Raw genomic sequence first — 16,850 nt, 5'->3', positions numbered from 1 at the left:
GCTAAGAGTGATGTGTTTCGTAAACAAGAGTGAAGTAAGAGTGATGTGTTTGGTAAACAAGAGTGAAGTAAAATGCTAAGAGTGATGTGTTTCGTAAACAAGAGTGAAGTAAAATCATGCTAAGAGTGATGTGTTTCGTAAACGAGAGTGAAGTAAAATCATGCTAAGAGTGATGTGTTTGTACACAAGAGTGAAGTAAAATCATGCTAAGAGTGATGTGTTTCGTAAACAAGAGTGAAGTAAAATCATGCTAAGAGTGATGTGTTTCGTAAACAAGAGTGAAGTAAAATCATGCTAAGAGTGATGTGTTTCGTAAACAAGAGTGAAGTAAAATCATGCTAAGAGTGATGTGTTTCGTAAACAAGAGTGAAGTAAAATCATGCTAAGAGTGATGTGTTTCGTAAACAAGAGTGAAGTAAAATCATGCTAAGAGTGATGTGTTTTGAAAACAATAGTGAAGTAAAATCATGCTAAGAGTGATGTGTTTTAAAAACAATAGTGAAGTAAAATTATGCTAAGAGTGATGTATTTTGTAAACAAGAGTGAAGTAAAATCATGCTAAGAGTGATGTGTTTTGAAAACAATAGTTAAGTAAAATCATGCTAAGAGTTAGTACATGCAACGCATAATTTATTGTAAATTAAAATACTTATAAAACGTTTAAAATTGACTGTCACAATTAATAATAGACAGGGTTGATTTATGATTCCGAGTGTATCCAATGTTTTTCCTATATATATTATTCATTCAATTCAAACGAGATTCATTGATTTACTTTTTTACACTTCATCAATATAATGTTTGTAAATTAGCTAGTAATCGAGAAAAAACCCAACTATTATTCTAAATTATATCATCATTATCTTCTTCTCAAATGAGTGGATCTATTTCATGACTTTCAAAAATTGGAATTTAAGTGGAGTTTTTCAAATTAGATTTTAGTAAATCTTAATCAGAAAAATAGTTAAAATTAGAAGAAAAACGAAAAAATGTTAAAATTCAAAACTTAGTTGGTGCTACATGTATTTGACCGATTTCATGCCACCAACACAGCTCATCTGATCATCGCTCTCACTTTCCATTTTGGTGAGATGATTCAACACAACTTTGATCATCGTCTTGTCGCAAGAAGACGGATCCTCGGAGATTTCCCGTCGGCGCTGATCCCGGTGAGTCCGACGTAGAGGTACAGCCACCGACGGACGGACGATGCATACAGCGCCGGAGAAGTCGACGAGATCACCAACGACGACGGCGGTGCAGCCGCCGAAGCCGTCTGAGAAGGCGTCGGAGTGGGCGGAGCCTGCGGCAGCTCCGCTACAGAGACAGCTAGCGCGCCGCATGGATTCACGATGATTATATGTTATTCATGAATTCACATTGATGTATTGAATTCCCAAAATGCCCGTGGACAAGTTTTTTTTATAAAAATATGAAAGTTTGTTTAAGCCATAGTATTAATTTGGAGTATTAAGATGTGTGACTTAGATTTGTTCTCTAGTTATACACTTAAAATTAGTTATACTTTGATCACTCCCCTATATATATATATATATATATAGGTATTTGATCAAAACAAGTATTGGCTTAAACAAAGAAATGCAGACGGTTTTCTGTCCATTGGATTAGCCAATCTAATCTTAAGATTACATTAATTAACGGCTAGATTTATTGGGTAGATATTAATATTTAATTACTTATAATCTTAAAAGGTTAATTATATAAAATTGCATTACGTCGTTAGTTATAGTATTTCCTATAATTTTGCTCCGTCATCTAATGTTCCTTTTATATGATCATGACCTATATTTTCATCTATTATGACATATTAGAATAAATTAAATTTTTGTGGTATAAAACATAATCCATGTGTTATGACTTGAATGTAATTATATTTTGACCCCATTTTACCATATTTTTTTATTATGACACATAACATTAATTAGTATGACCCAAAGATATGTCTATATTTATGGGTAATTTTTTTTGTCGTGCTTGAATTGTAAAGGTGTTTTTAGTATGGTTATGCCATATAATCCATGTGTTATGACTTGAATGTAATTATATTTTGATCCTATTTTACCATATTTTTTATTATGACACATAACATTAATTAGTATGACCCAAAGATATGTCTATATTTTTGGGTAATTTTTTGTTGTCGTGCTTGAATTGTAAAGGCGTTTTGAGTATGGTTATGCCATATAATCACTGTGTTATGACTTGAATGTAATTATATTTTGACCCTATTTTACCATATTTTTTATTATGACACATAACATAAATTAGTATGACCCAAAGATATGTCTATATTTTTGGGTAATTTTTTTTTGTCGTGCTTAAATTGTAAAGGTGTTTTTAGTATGGTTATGCCATGAGTAAAAACGGAACGTCAGTTTATATTTTTGAGTAATGATCCCATGATTTCCGCGAAGAAAAAACGGAACGTCACTTTATATTTTTTTTAGTTCCCATATTACTCTTTTATGCCTCAATTCGTTATTATTATGACCTAACAAAATGGTTGACAAGACTAAATCGTGGCCGTTCATAATCAGATCCTCCGTTCCAAATTTAGTCAGTATTTTTGTACTTAAGGGCGTATTTTGATAGATTAAGACCCTATATATATATATATATATATATATAGGGTTTTGATCTATGCAAAACTAGATTTAAATACAGAAACGCAGAACAATATCATAATTAGGGCACTTTTAGGTCATAATTAGGTAATTTTTAGGTCATGCTAACAAAGCATGACCTAAAACGATCTTAGCATGACATTAAACCCAAATATTATAATATGACCTAAAATTGCTTAATTATGACCTTCCGTGTTTTTGGTTAATTATTGACCATTAGATCATCTAATCCTAGGGCCAAGATTTGGTCTGCATTTCTGGATTTAAACACATACTTATTTTGACCATATAGGGTTTTGATCTATGCAAAACTGGATTTAAATACAGAAACGCAGAACAATATCATAATTAGGGCACTTTTAGGTCATAATTAGGTAATTTGTAGGTCATGCTAACAAAGCATGACCTAAAACGATCTTAGTATGACATTAAATCCAAATATTATAATATGACCTAAAATTGCTTAATTATGACCTTCCGTGTTTTTGGTTAATTATTGACCATTAGATCATCTAATCCTAGGGCTGAGATTTGGTCTGCATTTCTGGATTTAAACACACACTTATTTTGATCATCTCCCTATATATATATATATATTATATTTGACTGTGAAAAAATATATAATAAAGCTCAGCCCCTACACCCAATTTTTTCTGCGTCCGCCCCTGCTACTTACCATTTATTATGAAAATGAACCGGAACTCTTAATCGCAGATGGACTGAAATGGCAGACTGGGATTCCTAATCGTAGAATGAAAAATATAATATCATCAACAATCATGCATAATACGGAATGTGTGAAATGAGTGCAAAAACAGAGAAACCATATGTTTTCCTCCATTTTCTGTCAAAGATAACATACTCTTTGACAGACAAACGCTCAACTTGAATCTAATGTTTCTGAATAATGGCACATGAAATAAGAAAAAAGCAACATATGAAGTAAAGATGAAGTAGTTATCAATCATATATAATGGTGTATCATTTGCCTCAAATTATAATGCAATTGAAGAATGATTCATGATCTATATCATAGACTATTAAGCTTCAAAGGTAGAGAGGCATCAGTAGCAGTTTCATGTACCTCTAAACTGTGCTGGCACGAAACTAATGTCCGCAATGTTTACAAAACGAGACAGCCACGTTCCATATTCTAGGTCGAACGCGATCTAAGGCGTATTTTCAGATAGCCAAACTTGCAAGCACCGGGCGAAGATCCCTCAAAGACATGAGGCAAGAAGCCAGTGCTTGCTTTGTACCTCTGCTGAATCTGCACACAGGCAAAAACTTTGTAATACATGGAAAAAATGGGGCTTTTCATATACATGTAAAGATGGTTTTGCTCATACAACGAGACAATAGAATGTAACACGTGAAGTTTGAAAAGAATGGAACTCAGCTAGATATGTTGTAAAGTACAAAAGAGAACTTGAAAGATACCTTAGCGATTTGCTCTCCACTTCTTGATATGTTTTTCCCCAGGACACAAACGGTTCCTCCTGAACCTCCGCCGGTAATCTTCGCCCCAAATAGAGTCCCGCTGTAGGATTTGCTATGCTGTATTTCTTGTACCAGTTGGACTAACTTATCCGTCCCGTCTGAGCCAAGTCCACATGCATTGTAGCTGCAGTGACACTAATGTATGTATAATTTATGTTAGTGATTAAATGATCAATTGTACTTTAGTAAATTTAACTTCATACTATTTGTGTATACTTGTATCATCCAAAGAGAGTATTTATTTGATTATTAGTTTGTATAGGGCTATGTTTATTGGGGTACTGAATTTGCAGATTTTGGTAAGGCGAAGAACAATAGATCTACATGCAGGGCTGTTCATATTAGCAGTTGGGATTTTGTAATACGAGGAAATGCCCGATGTGAAATGAAGTTCCAAATCCTTGCATCAATAAAAGAATATGGTCGATACTCGATAGTTAAAGATACCTGATACATGAGCTCTCCAAGTGCAGAGAGTTGATCATCTGAAGGAGCAGCAGATAACAATGCTTTGAAAGCCTAAACAGCAATACATGGCAAATTATCGATGGATCATACCACATTGTGTAGGTAATAATAATCAACTCAAGCCATATGTTGATCCAAGATGTGAGTATACCATTAAAAAAATTCAAAAATTGCATATGATATACCGTTGTAACTACAACTGAAGTCACTTACTGACCTTGACTCGAAAATTTCCATATATTGGATGTCTTGTTGGTGCTCCAACTGCATAACTAAGCTTTGTATCAATTATTGTAACGGGATCATCATGATGGCCATAATTCTCGATAAATTCATTGCCAGATACAAATTCTGGGAGTTTACGTACATAACATTCCTCATATCTGGGAAGAAAGAAGAAAAACTTTATAAGCTGAAGCTGGATAAAAGACACCAATTAGCATTTTCATAAGAAAAAAATTTGTGTTAGTATCAAAGGTAAAGAGTAAATATAACCGGTGTGGGGATATGTTGGATAGATAATCCACTGCAGCTTCGGCTTCGAGTAACTCCATGCCATCTTCATCCTTTCCATTATTATTAAGGCCTTCGACTTTCTTTGAATTATGAAATGCCATGGATTTAATCATCTTTCTACCCATAAAGGTGCCGATTCTTACAGATCCATAATCTGCACCACCCACGCTGTAGCATTTTATAGTGAAAAGGGAAATGAATTAGACCAGTGCGTGCCATAACATTCTATTTGCTAGTGACAATTACCGGAGAGAAGAATGTATATTAATAAAACTAACTTGCAGGATCTTTGCCAAGTCAATGTGGGAGAAAACATGATTTTTGCCAAACTGATGTGAGACAAACTCACTATTAACACATGACGAAATATATTACCATCGACTTTAGCCTGCTTTGATACCATTTTAGGATTGAGCCCATTTTATCCTTATAATGGTTTTATAAGAGGAGAGGGCTGTCCAACTTATATACTAAAAACACGATCTTTACCAAGTCGATGATGGACAGTCATAATATGCGACTGCAATATGCATCATGGATATGATGTTACAGACAGAAAAAGTCCCTCAACCAAGACATTGATTCATTACATTCAACTGCCACCTGAAATAAATAGCACTCCATCTCTACCCAACCATTCCAATATCAAGACTATAAAATGCATACATCAGATTCTTTTGCATTGCCAAAAACGTTTCTGAAACTCATTAGTAAGTATTTCACAACTATTGGTTGGTGACAACCATAATTAACTTCCAAATGTAGTTAGTAACCATTTGATTAGATCCCCAGCAGGAAACAATGATTCTTTCCATCCGTAACTTTGATGGAATAAATGACTTTTAAACAAATATGATACGGAGTGACAGGCGGGCATACCATATGCATTCGCTAATAAGCATAGTAGCATACAAAGCATATCGGACAATTGACATGATAATAATGAAGAAACCGAGATACGAAATAAACAAAGATAAACAAAATAAAAGATAAATACTCCTGCGACTAAGAGACCATCCTCCAAAAACACCATGACAAAGTAACTGAACTAAACTTTATTTCTGAACACTGCGAAGTAGAGATCATAGCCCTATTTATAAGAATTATATAAATCAGTTCATTACTAAAAGTAGTACAGATTAATATGTTCAAGAGTTGTAGTGAAGCACAAAAGTTGATCTCAATAGCTCATCTTCTCATTATAGAAGCTTCTCTTTGTTGGAGTATCAGAAAATATTAACTCATAGTAGATTATTACATCATGTTTCTTAAATTCAAATCATATATTTGTCAAGTACCACCAGACAATACAACATTTGTTGCAGTTTCTATAACAATAGAGGGCACAACTAGAACACCGAAAAGTTCTTCATGAACACAAAACTCAAAATATTAACTACAAAAATGATCTAAGAAGTACATGCACTAAATGTATACCTGTGTCGTATCCCTGAGTCTATCCCCCAGAACTGTATGTGAGGAGGGATTTCCACATGACCTAAGACTTCAGCAGGCTGCAGAGACAAGAAAACAACAATTCAGTTGTTAAGTAGCTTCTTAATTTATGATGAACAGCATGCTTTACTATAGTTCGCACCTGACACAACATTGCTAGTAGTTTGTTTTCTTCACCACATGCAGAAGCCATCTGGTCCATCACTCCACACGGAGCACCGACAACATGATTCTCGACCTTTTACATGGGATACTAAATCAATGTTAAGTCGTAACAAGCAGTGTAAATATTTAGATTTAAAGAACTCCAAGGAAAATTGATTAGGAGCGTAGCATGCCTTTTGGCAAAGCAAAGCAAGATCTCTTGGTGCAATATCTAATCCTGAAAATTTGAACAGCAGTCAAATAATTCATTCACAAGGCTGGGAAAAACTATAATAAATAATAAAAGTTGATCAGCTCAAAATCTTCATCCAAGACTGTACATCTACACTCGAGATTTTATGGATCTATGTCTCTTGATGTACAAGTTAGTGTTAGTTCACAGTGGCATTGAGTTCAAATTAACCATTGGGTAGCTTCTAGAGTATCAGATTGATTCATATATTTATTGATATTAAGATCCTTGCCTCCTTTATCTAAGATACCATCGCTTGCAAAAATCATATTTATTCATGCTGGATCTCTACAAACACATAAGCAGAACCCTCAAAATCAATGATTTACTGGATTCAAACAGTAAATACTGAAGTTGTTATTGCCTAACATATGAAGACTTTGACTGATCATACTATTCCTGTCTGAGACCTGAAGAGGTACTAGCATTTATCATTACCATGAGAAGCAGCCACAGCAGACATTGTTGCAACTTCTATTGCAGCGGAAGATGATACACCTTTGCCCTCCGGGACACCAGAAATCACCTTTAAATTTTTTCAAATTTAGCTTTTACTGATAGTTCTACTTGCACGGAGGCCACGAAAATTAACAGAATCAACTGAAAACAACATTTTCCATCTATTTCTGAGAAAACAGAGAATAAACTATAGTAGAGAAATCATCAGCAACTACAGCATAATGCAACCCATTAATAAAATCAGAAACTTTGTTTTCTGTTGTGAAATTCTCTAGTTTGACAGCTCCATATGGATCTTTTTGGTCATCAGAAAAACCCTGTAATATTTTACTATATTTTTTCTCCATCCAGTTTTATTCCATTGTCTTCTTATGCAGTTATGCTACTATTTATTTAAATAAACTTCTTATGACTTCAAATGAATAATGAAGATAGTCCAACTCTCTTAAAACTACAGGACAGAGCGGTTAGCCTACTACCATTCAAAGGTGACTTACCACCACATTGATAGTGGTATTATTCCCTAAGATAATCTCTATCAAATAAAATATCATTTTTCCTATTATCTGTCTATACATCCATGATGGTTGCCAGTCTTGTTCAAATCATGGCTATATACTTAGTACAAGAAACCCGAGACGTTACTACAATTTTGTTCTATACTATGAAACAATGTCTTGGTATTGGTATGTAGAGCACAATCAGTTAATGTGATTAAGTTCATGTTATGCCAGACATTATTATCATAAATCTACTCAAACCATCAGTTCACAGAAGCAGAAAACAACATTCCCAGTAGCAGTTGTTATGCACTAAAGCATTTCCCAATTAGGAGTATAATAATAATTCCCGTAACATCAGATCTTTTACCAGTATGCTGATACTGTCCACAAATTGAATGCCCAATTCAGTCATCAATACCAGAATTGTACCAGCAACATATGCTGCCCACCTAGGATGGCATCAGGATAGTGACAAACTAGTTTTTATAGAACAAGTAAAAGTAAACTGAACATGAAAAATGGGATTACTTCTGTGACGGGTCCTGAGCAAAATAGTCTCTTGCTTTCTCATATGAAATAGGATGTCCATCTTCCAGAAATTCAGACAAGTCCATGTCAAACGTAGGAGCTCGGTTACGCCAAATGATACCTGCATAACCAACACCTTAGTGCTTATGTCTGAAAGCTACAGATACATATTAAATACCTATGGGGGCGTTTAATCTCTTAAGCAGCCAAATTCTGATAATAAAAAACCTATATTATGTTTCTTAATTCAGGATTCTAGGAAAATAATCACGAAAAGGTAATTACAGGGTTAAACTAATTGGAATAGAGGATCAGACCTCTCAAAGCATATGTGAACCAATGTTATCAAATAGCGGATATGGCAGCGCCATGGCGCTATGGCATGGCGTTCTGTGGTGGAAATGCTATAGCAGCATGGCGCTGCCATAGCACCGCCATATCCGCCATTTGACAACATTGCGTGTGTACTGCATTTAGGAATGGGGCATTATGCAAGAAACATGGATGTTAGAGCTGTATTTTATGCTTTATTAATTGTTTTAAGAGTTTTAGGTGTTATATTTTGTTATTTTCCAATTTTTGAATTATGTATAAATAATAAGTATTATTTTATTTATTTAATTATTGACCGCCATATCCGCCATACTAATACGCCATATCCTTGTGGCGGTTTTTAGGCGAACCGCCATAAGCCGACATACGAGATTGATAACACTGATGTGAACACATTCTACCGTAGAAAGATGCATGCAGAGCTAGGGCCGTAAATGAACATGCTACTCATGAGCTATTCCAAGCTTGGCTTGATAAAAGCTCATATAGTGAAGCTCGTTAACTAGACAAACCAAGCTTGAGGGTGGTAGTATCCGGCTTGTTAGTTCGTGAACTAGCTCGGTAGCTAAATGAACCAAGCTGAAGGGACGTAACTTGAAAATATAAAATCATAACTAGACACAACTTATTTCTGAATACTAAATTTATCTATGATTCTATTATGTCTCAGGACAATTAGTAATGATTGATTAGTCGTTGAACGGTTGAACAACCTTAACTGAAAGTTCTTAGTGATTGGTTTTACTAGCACTAGCCAATGTTTTTATGAAATCAAAGCTTCTAAATAGATATTTACGTTATTAAGTATTAAATCTAATTTTTTAAGGTGGTTTTTCCCCAAAGAGTTTTCATGGCTACATACAACTTGGAGAACTGGTGTGGAGCCTTGTCCTTTGTTTTGCTGCCTGGCCTCAGCATGTTTCCACAACTTCTGCTTGTCTGGATGACTTTGCTGAATAGCAACATGGCACGCCTCTCTAATAGGCATCTGCAGGTGAAATTTGTAAATTAAGTAGTGACAAAGAAGTCACCGTTGTCTGTATGAAAGAAGCATCTCATGGATAGATAAGCACCTGCAGAACTAAGCTTCCTGAATAATCTCCAAATCCTCCCATGACATCTAATCTACCCGGTGCTCTAGCTACAATAATTTCCTCCTGCGAACCAGATAAGGACCAGAATCTTAAAATATGACCAATTGTCAACAAAATTGTCTATACTGTGTACAAAATATCAAGAAAACACCATATATTACAGAGTTCAAAAAACCATTATTTAGATGTATTTGCAGAAATCCATAACTGGAATTAAAGTACCTCCCAGTTAAACATTGCAGCTGCAGCAAGACTTTCACGTGAGTGAAGCTGACTACTATTCCTGATGCTGGTTAAGGCATGCAGCTCCATCAAACTCTTTAGGAAACCTATTGTATCTGAAAGATTATGATGATCTCCATGCAAGATTTCGATGTCATCAGTCCTAAACATAGAGAATTATGGAGAAAGTCGTAACACTTCAAAGCGATCAAGTATTAGAAATCAGTGCAGTTGTGACGACCAATTTAAAGTTAAAAGACAAAAAAGTTACTCTCTGGTCAAGGTACTCTGAATACTGGTCTCATCTGCCGATGGTGTGTGAAAGCTAAGTTCATCTTGTGCAAGTGCATACCAACTAGGGACATCTATATCTTTCCCAGAAACTCTCTGGAGCTGATACCCAAGGACAATGGCATCCTGCAGCCTTCTTGATCCACTAAGCTGTGTATCAAACAAGTCATCTAAGGAGTAAGAATGATATAGTGCACAACACAAAAACCGTAGGAGAGAATCTGTGAACCCAAACAATAGATCATGCTTACATTGTTCTCCTATCACATTTTAATTTCATAAATTGTTTAAAGGTGTTCAGATGAAATCAAACTTTTATTATGGACTTAAATCAAATCCTTAGGAAACTAGGATACTATTTCTTTAATTCGGATTTTAAAATATATCAGTCCTAAAAGAGGATGCAGAAATGCGAAAGAAAGAGGAAAAAGAGGATTATAAGATGTTTAAAGAAAAAAAATACCTTAGAATGAGTAACATTTTTCCCCATAGCTGTATCCCGAAGTATATGGGCAACCACCTTGAAATTCATGAAAAATGAGAACAAGTTAGCTGAAGCTAACTAAACAAACTAGTGAAATAGTGTTAGTGGATAGTGGGACCAACATTAAATTTAATAGTAGTGTATGTAATGTGTGGTGAAAAAGTTTCCAAAAATAGAATTCGACTAATTTTGATGGAACATTATGCACTTAATGCTTAATGAAGCTTGGCACCAAATTCAAAATATAAAAACTACTTAAAACTTTACTCCAAAATATCACAAGTCCAAAAAATATAATGTTTAACGCAAACCAAAAAATGTACATTTATTAATGGTTTGTCGAACGAATAGAAGAAACAAGTGAAGAAAGACAGTAACAGTTGTGAAGTGCTAAAAGGCTGCGGTAAAGCATACATTCATAAAAAAGGCCAATTCGCTATGCTATAGATTATGAATTTTGACTTATAAAAGTCAGCTCATGTTTGGATATCATCCAACAAAGCCTGTCATCCAGCAGCCAAACCAGAACTATCCATGTCTGCCAGTGTGAGGGTGTTGTATAAATATCTTGATGCATTCCTACCCTCTAGTATAAAAGAAAAATTAAAAAAAAGATAAGATACCTCACCACCATTAGTGCCTGCATCATAACACGGTCTTAGGGAAATTGCATGTTTAATATACGGTGCCCAACATCCGGTAAGCAAATCCCTCCTTATGATCTCCACACCACATTGGTAGCACTGTTTATGCAATATGATACAGGTTGACAATATCTCAAAAAATAGTTACTTTTGCATTCACATCACAAGTAAATTTAATGAATATTCAAGGTGAGAATGCACCTCAAGCATGCTCCTAACAAACGGTTCCTCATTAAAATATTCTCTGCGTACAAAAATCAAAGGCACTTTGTGTGCCAAGGCTTCACTCACGGTACCATATCCAATTTTACCTGAGAGTTGTGAGTCATCATAATGTAAGTTGAAAATACTACTACTAAAATTGAATCATTCATCAGAAAAATATTGCAAGATGTTTGCTGTAAGGTTACCAAGCATGCAGTCTGAGGCTGCAATAAAATCAGGAGTATAAATATCCTTTGGAAGTTTAATAAAATTTTCTGGAAGCTCCTTCCCTTCTGATGCTCCGCAAACCTAGATCAAGTAACAGTATGCAAACCAGAAAAATTATAACTCACAACAAAATGCAAGACACGAACATGTAGGGAGACGAACCAAGCATATCCACCCATCGGGTAGATACTTCTTCTGAAGCTTCCACCCAGCTGGCTGTAAACAATGAACAACTCTGATATTAGTGATTGTTTGAGAAATATAAGATAGTACAAACCATCTAAAAGTGGTCACTAAATCAAATCTTATCTAGAGAAAACTGACATTCCTATAGAAGTACTTGCACCTAAGACAAAACACTAGAACTGCTGCATCTAAAGCGGGTTCGTTTAAATTTCACCACTGATAGAAACAGACCAACAAAACCTTTGCCGAATATTGATGACTAGTTTATTAATTTCAAAAGTTTAGAATCATAAAAAGATAAAGAGAATGGAATCTCTGATGCCTTCACAAACAGCAGAATTTTAAAATGTACAGTTAAAATCTCCACCTGTCCGCCAAAATTATAAATCAAAACTTTTGTGTCTTCCGCAATTCCAAGCTCTTTCCTAACCTGAACAAAAGTGAACCAACAATCAGAATGGTATCTTACACCAGCAGAAGACATTTAGTAGCATAAGCTAACCTCAGCCCGTGACCTGCGTAATCTCCGAACTACAAGAGGTACATCAACCACATCTCGAAAAGCAGGCACTGCAAGGTTCGTGCATGCTTGAGAATTAGTTGCATATGATTTCAACTATTAAGTAAACCTATTTACATACATACACACACTTACACAAAGATTACCTAATCATCAACTACAAAGATTATATTGTACCCCAGGATATCCCCAAATCTTAGTTCAGCAGACATGCATGGTAAATTGGTAATCTAAATGAATTATGGTGAAAGTGGTGAGAAAACAAATGAGAAGTTGAAAATTAATGAAGCAATTATTTATGACATCTGCTTAGCATACTTCGTCAGTGTGCTAAATATCATTTTATATTCCTTTCAGCTAAACAGAATGAAGATACACAGAAGGATCTAATGTATACATCTCGATCTCTGACAATGTCAGAGACAAGGTCGGTTTAAAATCCTCGTGAATCAAAACCATATAATCAACATTGAACATAACCCTATCCCACAACTTCTCAAGGGTTCTCAAAATTCTAATGGTTACCAAAGAGACTAGCGTACTGCACTTTCTCAGCTCATGTAGCTACCAAACATTTAGTCGGGTTTAGAGAAAAAGAGAAGATATTATTTTTAGTGTGTGCACATATATGATATTATTCTGGGACCACCATACTTGGGCAGTATCCTGGGAGACGTATAACGAAGTCGCAATGAGAATAGTCTTCAGCTATCTGCAAAGATTTTAATAAGCAAAACCAAAACAAAGATTTTCAAGTTCTTATAAGGAAAGGAGAGGAAAATCTTCAAAGTAAAGATCAAAGAGTACAACTAATTAATAAAGTGACAAGCGCACACATGTGAAATCAAACTCCTACTTACTCCATATTTGTCAATGTAATTGAAGATTACGTAACAGTTTCTTCATGGAGTAGTATTAAGACTTATTGTGTGATCCATGCTCTCAACAAATAACACAAAATTTATTCTCCTTACTATCAGGGCTTACGATTATGACCAAAACAAGACAATCGGAACTCGTAAAAATAAAACCATGGCAGTTTGGTCCTGAGCAGAGACACTTATTATATAAATATGGACTTTGCTTAGAGCTAACAAGTGTTATGGGAGCTATGATCCCATACTTTTGAGATCTCAGTGCTAAAAATGGCAATGAGTCCTAAGTGAAAAGCACAATAAATTTTTAATGATCTTCATATAGTGTAGGGGCAAATGCCGCAAGGCAATGTGGTGAAGGTGGGTGATGCTAGCAGTTTTCAAATACCTTCAAAACTCAATACATTGTTCTTGCATTTCTATAGTTGTCATAGAAAGATTTAAGATGGAACATTTCTTCATGAGCCACAGTATATAATTAAAGGAACTGTAAAATAGTAGGCAGTGCAATCATCAAACCATCAGATGAACTCTTCTCAGTGGTTATCAATAATGGAAGAATACCATCTCCTTTTGTAATTGCAATGAAAGAATTGTGAGTCTCTAATACAAAATGTTAATTTGGCTGGAAATAATGATGATGATTATCCATGGAAGTTGGCTAAAATAACTATGACTTACCTGCCAAATGATAGAGTGACTTTGACGTCCAGCCACCATAACATATTCGGCATATATGAAGTCCCAACTACAAAAGATGAAAGATCAGAAGAGAAACGAAAAAAAAATAGTGTCCAAGATAAATAAATCTAATTAATTCAAACAACCAATAAATATATATGACTATGGATTCAATTTAGGAGTCTTTGCTTTGCAATGATAGTCTTGTATTTACTGGATATTATCATTATGCCATTCAGGCTCCTGATGCCATATTAATCTGTTACTATATGTTAGTAAAACTAACTCAAAATTTAGATGACCACTGCAATAATAAAATCGACAAAGGTCTTTAGTGTTGTGATGCCAATTCGAACTATTTTAAGCTTACTTACGAACATAGATCAATTTCTTTAGATTAATGTCTATGAATAAACATTATCTGATATTTTTATAATCACCAATTAAGAGGAGCCATTTTTCCATTCTTGGTATAACTACTGCAGCATGCTGGAAAGTTCATCCATAAGCATTTATCTTATTTTATAAATTTTAAGTAGGGATATTAGCTACACCCACATAAAAAATTATGTTTCCTCATATATATATAAGTTTTGAAGTATGTATAATCACCTAAAGTTGGTCACACAAACAGCACGAACTCCAGCATCTGCTGCTGCTTGGCATGCAATAGGGACAGCATCAGATACCTGTTATTATTCAGTACAATTAGAAAGTGTTTTCCCATCTGCAATCCAGCTTAATAAAGTAGATGATTGTATGTCAAATTTCCTTGTGGAAAGCAAGCCTAAATCATAGTATATCAGTTGAAAGGGAGAGTTTTTTTGTATGTCATACCACTAAACTAGCATTTATGGATTTCAGCCATTCAGCCTCAGTTGACAATATAGAATCCCGAGGTACCACAGCTATCTCAACATACTGTTGAAATGTGAGAGACAATAAGTCACCAGACAATCAAAAGAGGTCAATATGTAAAATGTGAATTAAGAGTAAAAATAAGACTCTCTCCATTTATATTGCTAGTAGTCTAGTACCTTCTCCAAGGATGCAAGACGATCAACCGTCAACGCATCTGTTTGAATGGCTCCAATATCTAATACCACCTGCAGACAGATAAAAATACATTTATTATACAGACTACATGAGTTTGACAACAGATCCACTCTACATTGCTAGCGTCCGACAAAAGTTTTGATTTTTATGCAAACGCAACTATAATTTCTATCTAGAGTGTCACAGTATCCATAAATTTTGTACCTCCAAGCATATTGAAGTCTCACATACAAAAAAATGGGGGACGGTAGGGTATTGACCTTCCGGATGAAGAGTTTAGGTGACTGTATTTCAGTGGTAAAAATGTGCTCCGAAGCAGCTGTAACCACGTGAATTTCATGTCCTAGAAGGATGAGATTGCGAACCACCTGCATATAAGCAACATTTGAAAATATCAGCATCAAATTACATAAATGCCACCAAATGAGATTTTTCTGTGTGTGTAAAAGCAAAGAAGATATCATACAGAAAACTGATACCTTTTCTTCTTCTCTTTTGTTAAGGAAGTCAAAGGTATTTTTAATCCAAGAAAGAAATGAAATGTATACATTTAGACAAGCAATCCACTCCAAAAGAAACAATGAAACTACAAGACTAAAATTCTGATCATGAGGTAAATGGAGAACAATTATTGATCCTTTAAGAGAAAAAATGATCCAGCATGACTGCATGAGCCATGAGAAGCCCAGACGAGACCAAACAATGGCAAGGATAGTACATTGATGAAACTTTGTTAGAGAAGGAAAAGTGGAGAACTAGGTTGCAGGAAGAAGGATTCCGAAAAAGATTTGGAGAGAAGATAGTCCCTTCGTGAAAGTAACCAATGCCCACAGTTTCAAGTAAACCAATCATGTTACATATATCTGAAAACTCTAAATCTCACATTTTATATACAGAGTGAAGAACATCATCATCCATTGATATTCCCAAAAGTCCCCTTGATCTTTCTTTAAGAACATTGATTTTAAAAATGAGTGATTGTCCTTCTTCGACCCTTACTTCCCAAAGTATTTCCTTCCCTAAATTGGACATAAACAGTTTGAGTAGACTCTATAAATGCATTTCCCCAACTTGTGCTCCCGAAAAGCAAATCAAGCCCTACAATAACAGAAACCCACACCTTCATTTCTCCGAGAAATATCTGATCATCTACGATACATGCTTCGTCGTTACAAGCTGAACTTCATTCAATCTAACTACTCTAAGCATTAGTTGAATTGTTATAAAAAAAGGATAACCAGTTTCAAGTTCAAAGGTAGAACTAAATCAAACTGAAAGAAACTAATGAAACCAAAGTAATAGGTAATGCACATTTACACAATTAAGAAGAGATTGATAAACATCCAACATTGCCGAAATAAATTGGAAGAGAATAGCTAAAAGAGAACCTCGGCAACACGGGTGGCGTGGCCAAATCCATGGCCGGTGACATAGTAGGCAAAAAACAAGAGCTTTTCTTCCTGCATCTTTTTTTCTATTGGATCCACTAATAGATTTGCAGATTCGCTTCTCTCTCTCTCTCTCTCTCTCTCTATCTGTTTCTGTACACAAACAACAACCT

The 16,850-nt window shown here is 34.9% G+C and overlaps 1 pseudogene; it reads right to left on the bottom strand.

Annotated features, from left to right (window-relative positions):
• Positions 1-3,565: 3,565 nt before the first annotated feature.
• LOC121781485 lies at positions 3,566-16,755 on the bottom strand (annotated as a pseudogene).
• Positions 16,756-16,850: the final 95 nt, after the last annotated feature.

The sequence above is a fragment of the Salvia splendens genome, chromosome 20 (genome assembly GCF_004379255.2).
Source record: "Salvia splendens isolate huo1 chromosome 20, SspV2, whole genome shotgun sequence".
Classification (NCBI taxonomy): domain Eukaryota; kingdom Viridiplantae; phylum Streptophyta; class Magnoliopsida; order Lamiales; family Lamiaceae; genus Salvia; species Salvia splendens.
The sequence above is the reverse complement of the archived record's forward strand: the minus strand, read 5'-3'. Positions and strand labels throughout refer to the sequence as shown.